Below are 17,151 nucleotides of genomic sequence, written 5' to 3'. Positions count from 1 at the left end.
CTATTTTAAAATAAATCAAAAACATCGAAAACGGCCAAAATGGAAACACAGTGTTTCGTTGGGCCGGACACACACCTTTCCTCTCCCTGTCTTTTTACAATGGCCAGCGAACCGAAAAATCCAGGATTGACCCAGCCCCAGGGATGGGTGCTCTGCCCCTCTGAAATTCGGACTCCATCGCTTGATCGCAGTCTGCTGGGCCGTGCAGGAGCCTTGTTTGTTTGTTACTCAATACCCTGCCTTTTGCAATGAACACTTCTGTCAAAGGGATGGCAGGAAAGGAGGTTGGTTTTCCCCTTTTCCCCGAAAGGCAGCTCCTGCTGAGCAAGAACCCTGGGCCTGGGAGCGAGGGGGCTGTAACCACATCCCTGCGCCTGCGGGTGGCGTTAGCAGTCCCGTGCTCGTGAAGCAGCAATGCACCCATGGGGGGGGGGGGTCCTGTGTTAGTCATGGAGACTTTCTACTGACGTGGACGATGGCACGTGAAGCCTCCTGCGGGGGCCTGGAACAGAGGGAGGTTGTAGCTCTGCAAAGCGGCCAAAGGCGGCAGAGGCGAGCTGCCGTGTGGGGCTGGGAAAGGCATCGTGCAGCCCTCCTGCTTTGCGCCAGTTAAAGGGAAAGCCAGCGAGAGGGAGGCTGCGGCTGCTTCCCCATCCCAGGCAGAGGCGGAGCAGCGGCTCGCGGGGAGCCCGGTAAGTGCCCCTGGGCGCCTCTCCCCCGCGGCGCTGCCGCCTCCCCAGGGATGCCGCTTGGGGTCGGGGTCGGGGTGGGGGAGGCTCTTGCCCGTCCCCTTTCCAGCCGCCCCTTCGCCCGCCCTGGGACCCGGCGTCTGCCTCCTCCTGGGAGGCGGGGATCGCCGCGCCCCGCGCTGGGCAAATGCACTAGGGTTGGCGAGTGCCCCGGCGCTGTGCATTGGCCTGCAGCCGGGCAGGGATGAGGCTGCCGCTGTGTGTGTGTGTCCTTTCTCCCTCTGTAATGCAGAGAGAAACCGTGGGCTGACATGCAATTGGCTGCAATGCACTCCCCTACTACTACGAGGTGGGGGCATAATCATTCTAGATGCACTCGAGGTACCCTCCCTTTTTGTGTTCCCCCCCCCCCAATTTGTTGCATCATGCCCCCTTTTTTGTAAACGTTTCTTGCTTTACCTTGCACTGCAGCTCTACCTGTCTGCTCCAGGGCAGCAGCGTTTCCAGTGAGGAGGCGGCGTCCCTAGGACACCCTTCGGTCCGTGTGGCTCAGCCATGCCGTCCTGGAAAGTTGGGCAAATTCATATTGCTGTTTCTTTCCCAAAGCTACTTCCCCTCCCCCCACCCGCAACAGATAAGAGGAAACCAGTGAGTTGAGCGTTGCATATTCCAAGACCTGATTTGTTGCTTTGTTCCTGTTTAGAGATGTAGTTTTGAAGTTTTGCACTCCCTTACAGGGTGTCTGGAAGGGACCCAGTGGTTATGGCAGGGACTGTGAGGTAAGACTCTGGGTTTCTGCTCCTGGATGTGACACTGACTTGCTTTGTGACCTTGGGTGAGTCCCCTCCACTGCCCTGGGCCTCAGGTCCCCCCTCAGTGAGCTGGGAATGATTAATTTGTGGTCTGATCTATCTCAGCTGTGTGGTGATGAAGCTTAATTAATGTTTTTAAGTCTCTCTCTCTGGACTGATGGAAAAATGCATTAAGTGCAGAAGGTGGATGTTCTTGTAAAGCTGTGCCTGTGCGATGCTTCCTGCCCATCTGTCTCAGCAGGCTTTCTTCTTCTCTGTGAGAAACCTTGACCTGAGCCAGCCCGGATAGGCTCCTAAGACTCCTTGCAGCCCCTTTAATTGTCCCAGCATCAGTGTATGATTCTCTGCTGCCCTTGCTCTCAAGTATGGTACTTTCTCATGCTGCTTCACTCTTACAGCCCCATAAACTGGGAATCTGTCCCTCCGCTTTCAAACCGAGGTCTCACGCCAGCCTGACTCTATGGACTGCCACCATGTTCACTCCTGCCAGTTTGCATACAGTCTCTGGGGAATGTAGAGCAAAAAGCAGGCCTTGTGGATGACACACAGGTCCCTGGACACCCTTAGTATGACTTCAGCCGTGAACTGAAACCAACCGTAACAAAATTAGTTGATGAACTGTGGGCCTGATTCTACTCTCCTTCACGCTGATGTCACCCGATTGACTTTAATGGAGTTACTCCTCCTGTACTCCAGTGTAAGTGAGCAGAGACTCAGGACGTGTGTCCACATTTTTCTCTGGTGAGCCCTGTAGCTGTAAAGATGTTTTGCATTTCTCTAGAGCTCTTCATCTGAGGATCTCAAAGCACTTCACAAGCTTAAGTTAATTAAGCCTGACCAACACCCCTTTGAGATAGGTCAGTTTTATTATACCCTGTTTACAGATAGCCCATCTGTGTTTCTGCTTTCCTGTGTAACTTGCTCAAGGTTGTATTGGAAGTCAATGACGCAGCTAGGAAAAGAATCCAGGTGTGCTTGCGTCCGTTGCTGTACTCCAACTCCTGCAAAGTGCTGACTTCTACTACATTAAGACTGTGGCTGTGTGTGTGTAGTTATATAAACTGAACTTTCCAAAGCACCCAGCCTTTCTCAATCAAGGTTTCTAACCTTTTTAATTCATACGCCCTGACAGTCTGCTGGAGTCTAGCAGACCTCAGGGTAGAGTGCAGGGTGCATTTACTTGGTTTATCTTTTTTTATTTGTTTAAATTCCCCAGTGGATAGAAACCCTGGTCTGGGACTCAGGATACTTGGGTTCTGTTCTCTGCTACTGACCTGCTGTGTGTCCTTGGGAGAGTTGGTTCACTCTCTGTTTCTCCTCCTGTCCATTCTCTGCCTTGCCCATTTAGCTTGTAAGATATTTGGGGGAGGGGCTGTCTCCTACTACAGTGCGTGTGTTTGTGCAGCTCCTTGCACAAAGTTGCATCAGTCTCTGAGCCACTACTGCATCAATCTAGCCGCGACTGTAATACACACAGCAGCATGGCGGTTGCTGCTATTTCAGGCTGCAGCTGCAATGATTCTGATCAATGTTGCTCTCTGTGGATCGCTTTATTTAAAGCTGTCTGCAAGTGGGCATTCAATGGGTCATCAAAATAAAGCGGTAAATAATGGATACCTCAGAATCTTATATGAGAGGATTCTGACATTAGGTGCTTTCTCTCGGCTTACTGCTTACTGAGCTAGCTCAGCTGGGTAGCCTTGAAAGCAAGGCCATAGCAGACTCCTAACAAAAAGAGTTATTCTAACCTATGCCCCAGAAAGTAAGTACAAGTCTTTAATCGGGATTTACCTTCCTTGACAGGTGCCCCGCACTGAGGTTCTTACCTTCAGGATTTCAGCTGTGCATTATTTTATTTGTATTAAAATCCAACCCAGTAAGTCATAGTATCTCTTATCACCATATGTGTGGGCCAGTTTGTTTTACAGTGAGACTTGGAGTAAGGCCGCTTATGTGGAGAATCACAAGGGTTGCATTATTTGCAGGGGGAGGTAAAATATGGATCAAATCCAGACTTTAGAAGAACTACAGTATGGGAGCATTTTCCAGTAAAATCAGTGGTCAATTTTTAGATCTAGCAACCTTGTTAATATCCTATGAAGACATTAGAGACCTAGTCAGATTTCCTGTCACCATCGCATGAGGGACATGTACAGTGTTCAGTTAACCAATCAATATAAATGACTGATAATGTGTCAGGTCCATTCGCTTCCCTTACTGCCCTTCCCATTCATCTGGGTATTGGCAATGGGTAACATTTGCATGATTTCCTAGTCAGCACAAAGGCCTGGAAGCTTGTGAGCATGGAAATAGGTCCCAGGTCTTGTGTTTTGTCTGATCCCGTGTTCTAGATTTCTATCTATGCAATGATACCTTGGCATTGTCATAGCTAGAGAGGGGCTTGAGGTAAATGTTTGGATTTTATACGTCCTCAAAGTTTGGGAGCTGTTTGGGTCTGGGGCTTTGGTTCAGGCCCATCTCTAAGGAGAACGAAAGGTTTCAGAGTAGCAGCCATGTTAGTCTGTATTCGCAAAAAGAAAAGGAGTACTTGTGGCACCTTAGAGACTAACCAATTTATTTGAGCATAAGCTTTCGTAAATTCGTTCGTCTCTAAGGTGCCACAAGTACTCCTTTTCTTTCTAAGGAGAACTTCACTGATCTCTAGTGCACTAGGGTACAAGCCTCATATTTCACATGCATGTACAATAACTCTTGCATAACATCTGTCATGCTGAGTATTGTGAAATACTTCAGAGGGAGGCCAAGCAGAGGGGGAGGCTTCTGGAGGTGGGGCAGCAGAAGAGAAAGCAGAGAGGGGAAACATTGTGCAGAGCTGGAGTGGAGTGCAAGATGAGAGTTGACACCTAAAAATAAGTGATGCAGGGTGTTAACACTTACTCCCGGGGGTAGTGCTTAGGATGGGGCACAGTGCTTATACTACATGGAGTAGTCTTGCTGGAGTGTTTCAGAGTAGCAGCCGTGTTAGTCTGTATCCAAAAAAAGAAAAGGAGGACTTGTGGCACCTGAGAAACTAAGACATTTATTTGAGCATAAGCTTTTGTGAGCTACAGCTCACTTCAGTGGATGCATGTAGTGGAAAATACAGTGGGGAGATTTTATTTACACAGAGAACATGAAACAATGGGTGTTACCATACACACTGTAACGAGAGTGATCAGGTAAGGTGAGCTATTACCAGCAGGAGAGTAATTTTTGCTGGAGTGTGTGTTCTGGCTGCACAAAGAATTTAAAATAGATAATTATTAAAATCTCAGGAGTATCAAGTGATCATCTCTTCACTGCAACCAAATAACCCCAAGGAACTGGAGAGGTCCCACAGAGAGGGAGTGACCAATCGATCACGCACCCTTGGGAGGGTGCATCCAGGTGTTACACAGGGATGTTATGTATTCCCCCCCTCATCCTTGCCCAGCCACAGGACATGACACTGTGCAAGCCTGAGAATCTGGCTCTTCAGCTCAAGCTGTGAAGCCCAAGGCCTGAGTCTTTGGAACTTCCCGATTCAATACCTGTGTTGTCCCAGATGGTGGCCATCTTGCAGACTCGGATGAATCTTCACTGTGCTGAGAGCCCAACCCAGACTTCATTCCCTAGGGCTAGCTGAAGACACACAATCTCTCTCTCTTCTGGGGTAATTACCAAGTGGATGGCAGCTGTGGAAAAGTGGCACACTTTGGTGAGGCAGCTGTGATGAGAGGGGGAGGTGGCTCCAACTGTCTTGGCAAAGGGAAGATCTGGCCATATCCACTGTGCTCACCTGAGCAACCTGGTGGTGAGGATTTCTGAGGAACCCTGCCAGGCTGGCTCTCACTTTAGCTAAACAGTGCTTCCTTTTCTGGGCCCTCTGGCTCAAGTGGGCATCACTCACTGGATCACCTTGGGAACGACCAGACTCAAGAGGCTCCACTTCAGCACCTCTCCACCCTGTCTGCTTCAGACAGCTCCCCAAACCACATTACCCAACTGCTATTGTCTGGGCATCACTCCATTCATCTCTCTTTAGAGCGCCTCAGGCATGGCAGAGGGAAAGAATGTTAACCATGATTGTTCCTCACCCCCCCTTTCTATCACAAACTTTTAGTGCATTCCCTTGCTTTCCACTCTTATACTGGCTCCATGGGAAGGGAATACAGTGGTTCCTGCAGAAATTCCTTCAGCTCGGTATCTGCAGCAGGGACTATGATTTATAAGATGCAAGACCTGCCAAGGTGTAGTAATAGGGTTAAATATAACTAGACCTATGGCCTCCTTTTCAGTTGACGCTGAATTTTGGGGCCATGCGGGGACCTGCCTGACTGCTGGTGTAAATTGGAGCAGCCACAGGGCTACTCCTGCATACACTCTAGTCTGAGAAACAGATTATCCAGAGCACAATGTGTCCAGGCCACACCTCCAGCATATTTCTCATCTCCTGCCTGTGTCGGGGGCGAGGGGTGTCTACGAACAGGGCTAGTGCAGAACCCTTCCACTAACTCCTCAATGGCCAGGGAGGCCCTCTGCACAGGGTGTATTTTCAGTGGGCTGTTAGCACCCACTCTAAGGTCCCTCATGTGTGCTGCCAGAATGGCATAAAAGGTCATTAGCATTGCGTGTAAAGTCAGAGGCCTAGGTTTGTGAAGAGAGAAATTCAAATTATTTTGTGAGGTTGTCACAGGCTGTGGAGATAATATGTAACAAGCTGTGGTTTGGAATGCTCAGGGCTGGCCAAACTCTCTAGTGAGCGCACTTAATCTGTGGTATACATGTTACGGTAGAACATAACAGTCTGTTCAGAATCATCTCCATTATTTCTCTTTCTCTGGACCATTTCATCAGAGACAGACACAGCCTCTCAAGGACCTAGCCCCGCTCCCATTTGACTTTCTTAAAAACTTCCCCCTGGAAATGGCTCTGCCCACCACTGGTGTTCCATAGTCTGGGAAGAAGATCTCAGCTGGTGTAAATAGGCATGATTCTGGGAAGTCAGTGGAGCAACTCCTGTTTGCACCACTGAGGAACTGAGCCATAGTGTGAGAACCATTAATCTATATTAAAATACGAATAGAAATCCAAACAGTATGCAAAGAATATTAATTTCATGATCAGGCACTTCCAGTTTTGGGTGCCTAACGTTACAATTGCCTATGGAAGCTTAATTCTACCTCCTTGTATGTATCCATAATGGCAGACTTTAATTATTGAGGAATAGCATATTATATGTCCGATGCTTTTCCGTCTATAACTATATATATATAAGATGCTGTGTATGCATGTAACACTTTTCAGTTCTCTTATAACTGCATTAATATTGATAAATAGCAGGACCCATGTATTATACTAAGCTGCAGCAGGCCACTTTTCTTAGGTGTGCTTCAGAGAATGGGGCAATTAACTGTCAGGCTAACTTAGCTGCTCACATACGCACAGCATGTGTTTTCTCAGGTGTGGTGCAGATGCTCCGATACCAAGGTGATGTTGACCTTATACAAATCTTGAAATGGATGGTACCAAGGTATTTACCTGGAAAGCTAAATGAGCTGCAAAATTCAGCCTATGTATGGCAGCATATTTTCCCCTGTTACTTCGTGTTGTGTGCTTAATATGTAGCACGTTGTGTGTCCGTATGGCTTACTGTGGGGTGTGTGGTTTTTTTGTTTTTTGTTTTAAATGTAAATAACTTTCAAGGACTCTCTCTGGCCTTTCTGGGGTAAGACCAATTGGTGCAAATAGCATCTTTGCCTGTCCGAACTGGTGTAGCTACACTGCTGGTTGTAGTCTGGGTAAATACCCAGTGTAGACCAGGCCTAAACTTGTCTCCTCCCAAACTCTGCCTTCTGCAGGGTGGAATTTTCTTGTGATCAGGTCTTGTTGTATGGCTGTACCCTACAGAAGTCATAAGCCTCAAGGAAGGGAATTGGAGTGAGATCCACCACTGCTGTCAGCATCCAACCTAGCTGTGAATTTCCATGGGTATCAGAAAGTAAGACTATAATAACGAACAAAGTATTTAACTGGAGGAAGAATGAGGCAGGGTGTGTGAGAGCGCAAGCTTATCTGATTCCACATCACTCTCTGCAAGGCTTTAAAGAGGCCATCAATAATTAGTGAGCCCTACTGGTTTCCTGGGGACATTAAGTAATGGAATAATTCAAGCTCCTCTTGTTTCAGTGGTGCCTGTAGCTCTGAAAGCTCATTCCCTGGCCTCTCCTTCAGTGCGAGGCCAATCTTCAGCTGATGTGAACGTCCTTTGTGTGTTGTGGGTGTTCTTTTCCCCTGCCCCCTAGGTTGCGTGGAGTGCCTCACTCTGTCCGGTCGCAGTCTGTCCCAGTTTATTGCTGAGATGCTCAGAGTTCAGGTTCTCAGTCGCTGCCATGACAGCAGGGTGGGCTGAATGTTTCATGGCGGGTGGTTAGGACTTGCATGCACAGTTCCTAGTTATCGTGAATGGAAGCCCGTAGCTATTCCTGCTACAGTCTGAAAAAATATGTATGCATGGTGGAGTTGATGCCTCAGGGGTCTGGTAACAAGCTGCAGACTTCCATCTCTGTGTCATGAGTTCAAATTTAGGCCAGGTCATTCGTGATCAAGAGTTGCTGTGGGTGTCAGATGTTAAATGAGTTTGCTAGTCTTACTCCACTTCACCTTGTTCAAAGCATCATGGCCTTAGCTGGCTCTCTTATAGGCCACCTCAACAGAGGTGAGGGACTGAATGGGCCAGGAGACAGATCTCCTTTCTCTTGTGCAGGAGGGATACCAGGTCAGAGCTGAGGCATTTTTGGCAGGCAGGGTGCATTCCCTTGCAGTGTTGCTGCTTGTAATTGGTCTGTGGGTAAACCAGAGGACTGCAGTCTGCAAGGCTGGGTTCTGTATGGCACCTCTGTCATCCAACGGGGTGGGCCTTCCATTGTTTAGGTGGGCCTCACCCACTACTCCCAGTCCTCAACTAGGCTGGGATCTTATACCTGCACTGCATGCTAATAAAAATAACATGGTAGCACTTCATAAATAACACTGCTTTGCACAAACCCAGAAAACCTAACTGCGAATATGTAGCTTTGCTCTGCCCGGGTCTCTCATCGCTCACCAGCATGGAGGCAGACCTTTGTTCAGGTTATTTAAAGGCAGAGATAAAACTGAATTGCTTGGCTTTGCCAGGTAGCTGTGTGCTGCGGCTTTAACTTTGCAAGATCACTCAAAATCAAACAACACTGATTCTGATTTTTTTTTTTTTAAAGCTCTCACTGTCAGTGGCTTGGTTTCCTTTGGGCAACTTCCCTTTACACATCTGCAAATATCAACTCTTGAAATACTTACTTACTTTTTCATACGACAGCTGCTTCTGCTGGGATTATTGCTTGAGAAGGGATGTGCACGCTGGAGTGCATGTTTATTCTTTGACTTCGTGTCAGAGGAGATTTGAATGATTTTTTTTTTTTTTTTTAACCGGGGCTATTGAGGTCTCAGATTAGAGCAGTCCAATGCGGTCTCTTTGCGGGGGCAGCAATGCGATTTGATGTTTGTTTCATTAAAACCCTTTTATATTGTAATTAGCTCCTGCCCTTGTTTTCCACTGCTCGGTGCTGTAGTCCCTATAATGCAGCTGGATGACCACACGCTTTCAGGCCTTCCTGTGCCAACATTCTGCCAGTGCTGTCTGTTCGCCTGCGGGGTATCATGGTTTCCTGGCCTGACTCTCCCCCTTCCTAGGCGTGAACGATTTACTATGTGCTTTCTAGCCAGAAGCCTATAGGAAAGAAAAGAGGGGTTGGTATCAAACAGGTTCAGGGGAAATGCCCTGCTGGGAAGCCCATCCCTCTTCCCCTCCAGCTGTTGAGATTCTTGTTAGTGATCCAAATTCAATAAAACACTAAAGCACGTGCTTACGTCCCATCAGAGTCTGTGCTTTGCTGGGCAGAGGCTAGAGTGCTGGACTGTGTTTCGATGTGCTCTGGGCATTATTACTCTTTGCATTGCAGTAGCACCGGGGGGCCTCAGCCAAGACCTGAGCCTCATTGTGCAAGGGACTGTACATATACTTAGTAAGAGACAATTTCTCTGCTCCAAAGAGTGTACAGTCTAAATAGATAATATAGACAGAGGGTGGGAGAAATAAAGGATTATCCCCCCCGTTTTACAGACGGGGAACCCAGGCGCGCAGAAACTTGCCCAAGGTCATAAAGGAAGTTTGTGTCTGAGCCAGGAATCGAACTCAGATTTCCAAAATCCCGGTTCCACTGGCTTAACAGCAAGACTGTTCCCTGCCTGAAAAGGAGGAGCCCAGTTAATTTAAGCCCTTGCTCCATGTTATCTGGCTGCTGTTGGAGGAGAGCAGCTGCCCCCCGCACTGCATAAGGGAGAAGAAAATGGCCGTTTAAACACTAAACACTTTGGATGGAGTGGAGGTTAAGGATAATCTAGGCATAGCCCAATATCTAAACAAATACTTTGCCTCAGTCTTTAATGAGGCTAATGAGAATCTTAGGGATAATGGCAGCATGACAAATGGGAATGAGGATATGGAGGTAGATAGTACCACATCTGAGGTAGAAGCGAAACTGGGACCAAATTGTGGGGCCCAGATAATCTTCATCCAAGAATATTAAAGGAACTGGCACATGAAATTGCAAGTCCATTAGTAAGAATTTTTAATGAATCTGTAAATTCAGGGGTTGTACCGTATAACTGGAGAATTGCTAACATAGTTCCTATTTTTAAGAAAGGGGGGGCGAAAAAGTGATCTGGTAACTACAGGCCTGTTAGTTTGACATCTGTAGTATGCAAGGTCTTTGAAAAAATTTTGACGGAGAAAGTAAAGGACATTGAGGTCAGTGGTAAATGGGACAAAATGCAACATAGTTTTACAAAAGGTCGATCATGCCAAACCAACCTGATCTCCTTTGAGAAGGTAACTGATTTTTTAGACAAAAGAAACGCAGTGGATCTAATTTACCTGGATTTCAGTACGGCATTTGATACGGTTCCACATGGGGAATTATTAACTAAATTGGAAAAGATGGGGATCAATATGAAAATTGAAAGGTGGATAAGAATCTGGTTAAAGGGGAGACTACAGCGGGTCATACTGAAAGGTGAACTGTCAGGCTAGAGGGAGGTTACGAGTGGAGTTCCTCAGGGGTCGGTTTTGGGACCAATTTTATTGAATCTTTTTATTACTGACCTCAGCACAAAAAGTGGGAGTGTGCTAATAAAGTTTGCGGATGACACAAAGCTGGGAGGTATTGCCAATTCAGAGAAGGACTGGGATATCATACAGGAAGATCTGGATGACCTTGTAAACTGGAGTAATAGTAATAGGATGAAATTTAATAGCGAGAAGTGCAAGGTCATGCATTTAGGGATTAATAACAAGAACTTTTAGTTATAAACTGGGGACACATCACCTGGAAGTAACAGAGAAGGAGAAGGACCTCGGAGTACTGGTTGACCACAGGATTACTATGAGCCGCCAATGTGATATGGCCGTGAAAAAAGCTAATGCAGTCAGGTGAGGTATTTCTAGGAGAGATAAGGAGGTGTTAGTACCGTTATACAAGGCACTGGTGAGACCTCATCTGGAATACTGTGTGCAGTTCTGGTCTCCCATGTTTAAGAAGGATGAATTCAAACTGGAACAGGTACAGAGAAGGGCTACTACGATGATCCAAGGAATGGAAAACCTGTCTTATGAAAGGAGACACGAGGAGCTTGGCTTGTTTAGCCTCACCAAAAGAAGGCTGAGGGGAGATATGATTGCTCTCTATAAATCTATCACAGGGATAAATACCATGGAGGGAGAGGAATTATTTAAGATCAGTACCAATGTAGACACAAGAACAAATGGATATAAACTGGCCATCAGGAAGTTTAGACTTGAAATTAGATGAAGGTTTCTAACCATCAGAGGAGTGAAGTTCTGGAACAGCCTTCCAAGGGAGGCAGTGGGGACAAAAGACCTATCTGGCTTCAAGATTAAGCTCGATAAGTTTATGGAGGAGATCATATGATGGAATAACATGATTTTGGCAATTAATTGATCTTTGACCCTTTGTGGTAAATAGGCCCAGTGGCCTGTGATGGGATGTTAGATGGGGTGGGATCTGAGTTACTACAGAGAATTCTTTCCTGGGTGTCTGGCTGGTGAGTCTTGCTCACATGCTCAGGGTTTAGCTGATCGCCAAATTTGGGGTCGGGAAGGAATTTTCCTCCAGGGCAGATTGGCAGAGGCCCTGGGGGTTTTTCGCCTTCCTCTGCAGCGTGGGGCACGGGTCACTTGCTGGAGGATTCTCTGCACCTTGAAGTCTTTAAACCATGATTTGAGGACTTCAATAGCTCAGACAGAGGTAAGAGGTTTATTGCAGGAGTGGGTGCATGAGATTCTGTAGCCTGCGTTGTGCAGGAGGTCAGACTAGACAATCATAATGGTCGCTTCTGACCTTAAAGCTCATAGACTTTAATCTTGCAGCAGTTGCTAATGTAGGATCACCTGAGGAAGTTTCCTACTTGTACCTGGTAGCAGGTGGATTTTTCAAGCCCTGGACTCGCTCGCTCTCTCTGTATCCCCACCCTGGGATAAAGAGGCCACCTCTTGCTGCTGCCACGTTCTTCTCCCTCTGATGTTTCATACAAGATGCCTGCACTCACTGCATGCAGTGACAATACGGTCTCTGCTCTTCCAGTTGGGCGAGGCCACTTTAGCTGCGTTTTTGTTGTTCCCCTTCCAGAAAGATTTATTAACTGTCTCTGAGGCACCATGAACATGAAACTGTTACTTCTAGTTCCAGCTCCCAGACAAGTCCTGCTTTGGCTATAAAGTAGCATGGAAAGGGGGGTGGAAAACCTGATGTTGGCAGATGGAGAATATAGGATCTTGAGAGTAATTCAATCTGTTTAAACAGCTGATCCCTTCTACCATTGTGATGAAGGGAAAGTGAACTGTTCAGTGAGCTCTTCCTCCCCCAGCACGGAGAGGTGGGAGAGTGTACATCTCTCATTTTGCAGATGGGGGAGGGAAAGTGACGCACCAACATATTAAGTGACTTGCCCAAGGTCGCATAGGAAATATGTTCTAGAGAGCTGGGAATTGAACTCAAAGCTCCTGTGCACTAGTCCAGTGCCGTACCCACAGGTTCATCCTTCCTCTTTGGGTTCAAAAAGGGGCTCCCGGTGAGCCAGGCCGTAACATGGGGCTGTATAGTTGTGCCAATATCTGGTGGCATGGTAGGACCCATGGTTTGGTCCAACTTATGTGAACTGGGCAAAGCCATGCTAGAAATTGTTTTGGAGCCAAACCCCCCCCCCCTTTTTTTTTTAAATTTTTTTTTATTTAAAGCATAGTTCTAAGTTTTGGTGATTGGTCTTTAGGCCAAACAGTATCTACAACATGGTTCAATAAAGACCATGTCTCAACAGCGCAGTCACACATGGCTACTGTATCAGTGTAACTGGGGCCTTGGTGTGGTGTTTTGTTTACCAAGGCTGCTGGGAGGGGGAGACAGAACCTGCTCAGAGGCTCACTGATGTCAGTGCAAAGATGTATGTGATCAGGCCCCCAAGAAGCCTTTCACTTTGAGGTGTCTGGTTTCAATCTGGCTCAGGGCATTAACAACAGGAGTTGTTTACTGCGCAGCGGGGGCACACCAGCCCACTAGCATGCCAATAGCCACTGGCCCTTGTGAGCACTCTTATAGAGCGGGCAATGATTGGAAGGGGGAATGGAGCCTGAGCAGCCCTCCTTCCCCTAGAACGGGTGGTATGTGCAGGGCCTGGCAAAAACATCGCTGCTGTCTGTCGCATACTTACTCTGTGGGACAAGGGATTTCAGACTCCTCTGTTGTTAATCGAGCTCTTTTCACTTGTCTACTGGCCAGTGGAACCAAGCTAATGACAAAGGGGAGCCACCTGGAGAAATGTGCTCTGTCTAAGAAACATGCACTGGGGTGGCTTGGTGTCTCATGAGATATGCTAATCATGGTAAAATTCCTGGCTATGGGTTCAAACACTACTGTGCTGTGAAAGACACTGGCAAGACGGTTAGTGCCCTTGTGCCAGGGCAAAGAAAAATCCAGCCCCTTACCCATATGATGGTGTCTTTTTTCCCAGTGTATAAAGTAGCAGCTAATTTGAAAAAAGTCTTGTGTATTTCACTACTGTGTTCTCTGAGCCTTTCAAGTACACAATCTACACTGGGAAACTTATATGTACCGAATTGGGGAAACGGCACTCTTCCAGCAGAGGAAGTGAACCAGAAGCAGAGGAAGTCTGGCACGCTGCACAGGATGGTCACTGAAGTACACTAGGAATGGGGTAGAAGGAGCAGGCGCAACTGTGCTGCTGTAATGCCATCGTTTTCCATCTTAGATACTTCTATGGCCTCCATTACTGTCGCATCTCATCTCCTCGCAATGTATTTATCCGCCCAGCGCCTCTGTGAGGTCTGTTATCCCCATTGCATGGAACTAAGGCTCAGAGAGGTTAAGTGACTTGCCCCGCCACTCCACTCCACTCTACCCCTCCACTCCAGAAGTGCCTCGTCAGATCTCCAGTCATCACCTGTCTCTGAGTAGGGATCTCATCCCACTCTCTTCTGCGTGGAGGTTTTAAGGCTGCACGGTGATATCCGAAGCAAGCCAGTCTGCCTAACAGCCAGTAACTGTGCCCTGCTTTCTCTCTGAGGGCTATGAATGGTGTGTTGTCCGCAGTTCCAATTACCACACAGCGCTTTCTATGCAAACATCTTTATGCTTAAGGTAAAGGCATTCCAGAGAAAACAACCAACTGATTTAAACCTACCAGGAGCCACCCATCAGTTCTATGGGGCCCCAACAGGCCAAAGTCTTTCCAGCCCTGCTCTAATGGCTGCCCCCACAGCCCTTGGATAGAAGGGCCTGTCCATTTCCTGGATCAGAAAGAAGGCTCTGAGTTAGTTTAAAGGCCGACTTTTTATGCTAAAAGCCCTTTCTTTCTCTGTTGGTCTCTGACAGCCCAGTTTGAACCAATATATGCGAACCACTCCGAAGAGAGGTACCTCTCTGAAGGTATTTACAGCCTGACTGATTCGCCATAATCACCTCCCACTGTTTTTGGTTACCTCAGGAGTTCTGGTTCCCCTCCCCTCTGGAGCTGCAGAGAATCCCCAGCTCACAGTGTTACATAAACTTAATGCAATATGGCCCCAAACATATGGCATGGGATCAGTGTTAGTGCAAACAGGACACCTGTGGTTTTGAACAGTGTCCTCTGACCTTCCTCAGAGCAGAGCTAAATGATACATTGGTGGGAACAGGCGTACATGACAGCACCTTGTTGAACTAGAGTTTCCAGCATTGGTATCAATGTTGCAATTCATCTAAGTGTTTATATGGCCCTCTGCTGGAATATTTGTGCCCCTCACAATTATTAATAGATTTTTCTCCTCACAACACCCCATTTTTACAAATAGGGAGCTGAGACAGCGTAAATGAAACAACTTGGTCAGAGTTGCACAGGGCGTCTTTGATTGGGAATTGAATCCGGGTCTCCTGAGGTCCAGTACGCTGTCCAGTAACACCATCCTTCCTACCCCAGCCATGAGAAAGCTTAAGAAAAGTATTTTTGTCTCAATGTCTGACAAAGAGGAAGGATAGTCCAGTAGGATGAAGGATGGCCAGTTGAGGGCAGGAGTGAGGATAGGACTTGGTTCAATTCTTTGCTCTGCCACAGACTCCCTGTGTGACCTTGGGCAAATCACTTGAGGTGCCTAACTCCCATTGATGTCAGTGGGAGGTGGATGCCTAAATACCTTTTGCAGATCTTGGTCTTCCAGTATCTCAGGTCCCCATCTGTAAAATGGGGATAACCGTGTGGCCCTGCCTTACAGGTATATTCTGAGGCTAATGCATTAAAGATGTTGAGGTGCTTAGATACTATAGTAATGTGGGCCAGGTAAGCACACTTTAATGCAACACACCTAAGGTAATCTCCCTTTTTGGGCATTTCACTTCCCTTTTCGGTTTTATATTGCTCCTCCAAAACAAACCTGCCATCCTGCATTTTAGAGACCAGGTATGTGAGGTAATGACTTTTTATTGGACCAGCTTCTGTTGGTGGAAGGGACAAGCTTTCAAGGTTCACAGACCTCTTCCTCAGATGCTCCATGAAGCTCGAGATCTTGTCCCTTCCACCAACAGAAGTTGGTCCAATAAAAGATATTAACTCCCCTGTCCGGACCAACACAACTACAGCAACAGTGTAACCATCCCACATGTTGCCCATAAGCTTCCTTTTCAGCTGACTGGTGAAAAAGCTCTCAGCCTGTGTGCATATGCAGCCAGCTTTCTTGTTAACCTGTCTCATTCACTGGACCTGGCTGTTGTTTATGGGAGCATTTTAAATCAATTTGTGCTCGTGCAAAATTACCGTGCATTGACCTGACCCTCGTTGGCTGGATAATCTATGGGAACAGTCTTATCACTCAGTTTGCCGTCGGAAGTTTGCTTGACCCAAGCAGCTTTTGTCTTTCAGTGTAAGTTTTTTGCAAAAACCTGGGGATGGGGATGCACTGACCACTCTCCTTCCTGTTCTTTGCATATAATTAAGAATGCAATGGAAAGGGCTCAGATCCTACAGTGACTGAGTGCTGTAGATAAATAACCACAACCAGCCTCCAGCTCTTCCCAAAGGAAGAAGTGATTTGCAGAAATATTTCAACAGATGATCTGAATTTGGCTCTGAAAGAAAAGATGGCACAGTGACTGCAAAGCCTGGTATGTGAGCGTATCCATGAGCCAAGCTCTGCTCACTGCTGGAGCTCCCTTTGCTATGTGAAGGACGTGGCATGGGGTGTTTATAGTCCCCCTCTTGGACTTGTATAGCATTGAAGGGATGGGCATGCTTACTCAGTATCAGCAGTGGTGCAAAGGCATTCTTGAGCTGCTCTTTCCAGGCAGATCATGGTAATCCATAGTCTGGGGCAGACCTGGTGACACTTTGAAAATTTGCACACACCCTCTCAGACAGGCATATGTGCACCCATGCTCCTGGGTGTCACAATACGTTCATCCATCAGCCCAGTACAGATGTGATACCTCCTACATGTGGATTTGCCGATCCCAAAGGATCGTTTAACCCACATGTAACGGTGTTGTACATTTGGATCTGCTGGAAAGTCATAACAATTTTGTTAAAGTTTTAACAGCTTTGTGTGACAGTAGTGCCTAGAACTCCCGGCTGAGATCAGGGCCCCATTGCGTCAGGTGCTGTACAAGCACATAGTAAGAGACAATCCCTGAAGAGCTTGCCATGTAAATAGACATTGTGGGGAAAAAGGGAGTATCGATATGCCCATTTTCCAGATGGGGAACTGAAGCACAGGAGCTAAGTGATTTGCCCATGGTCAGGAAGTCTGTGGCAGAGTGCTCAGTCTATTTCCTTAACTGTGAGACCATCCTTACTCTGTTGTTAACACAATTGTCTTATGAGAGCAAATATCAGATTTAATAGGGTGGTTATTGTATGCTATTTAAAAACTAGGCCGGGTGGTCTAGAGCAGTGTTTCTCAATGACTGGACCAGTGCCGGTTCCTGAGATTTCCCTGATACAGTTTAGGAAGGCAGCAAGCTGGTCGCTGGTATCAAAAAGGTTGTGAAACCCTGGTCTAGAGGCTGCAGCACAGG

At 47.1% G+C, this 17,151-nt stretch overlaps 1 protein-coding gene across 2 annotated transcripts in view; it reads left to right on the top strand.

Annotated features, from left to right (window-relative positions):
• The first annotated feature begins 553 nt into the window (after positions 1-553).
• The window catches only part of SLC25A22 (solute carrier family 25 member 22), a 76,321-nt gene continuing 59,723 nt past the window's right edge, over positions 554-17,151 (top strand). Inside the window, exons 1-2 of one of the 2 annotated variants that reach the window (XM_073347155.1) lie at positions 554-692; positions 1,427-1,468. The gene's annotated coding sequence lies outside the window, so the exon portion shown is untranslated. The remainder of the gene's footprint in view (positions 693-1,426; positions 1,469-17,151) is intronic. The other variant, XM_073347154.1, reaches the window with a different exon arrangement.

The sequence above is a fragment of the Lepidochelys kempii genome, chromosome 6 (genome assembly GCF_965140265.1).
Source record: "Lepidochelys kempii isolate rLepKem1 chromosome 6, rLepKem1.hap2, whole genome shotgun sequence".
Lineage (NCBI taxonomy): Eukaryota > Metazoa > Chordata > Testudines > Cheloniidae > Lepidochelys > Lepidochelys kempii.
The sequence above is the reverse complement of the archived record's forward strand: the minus strand, read 5'-3'. Positions and strand labels throughout refer to the sequence as shown.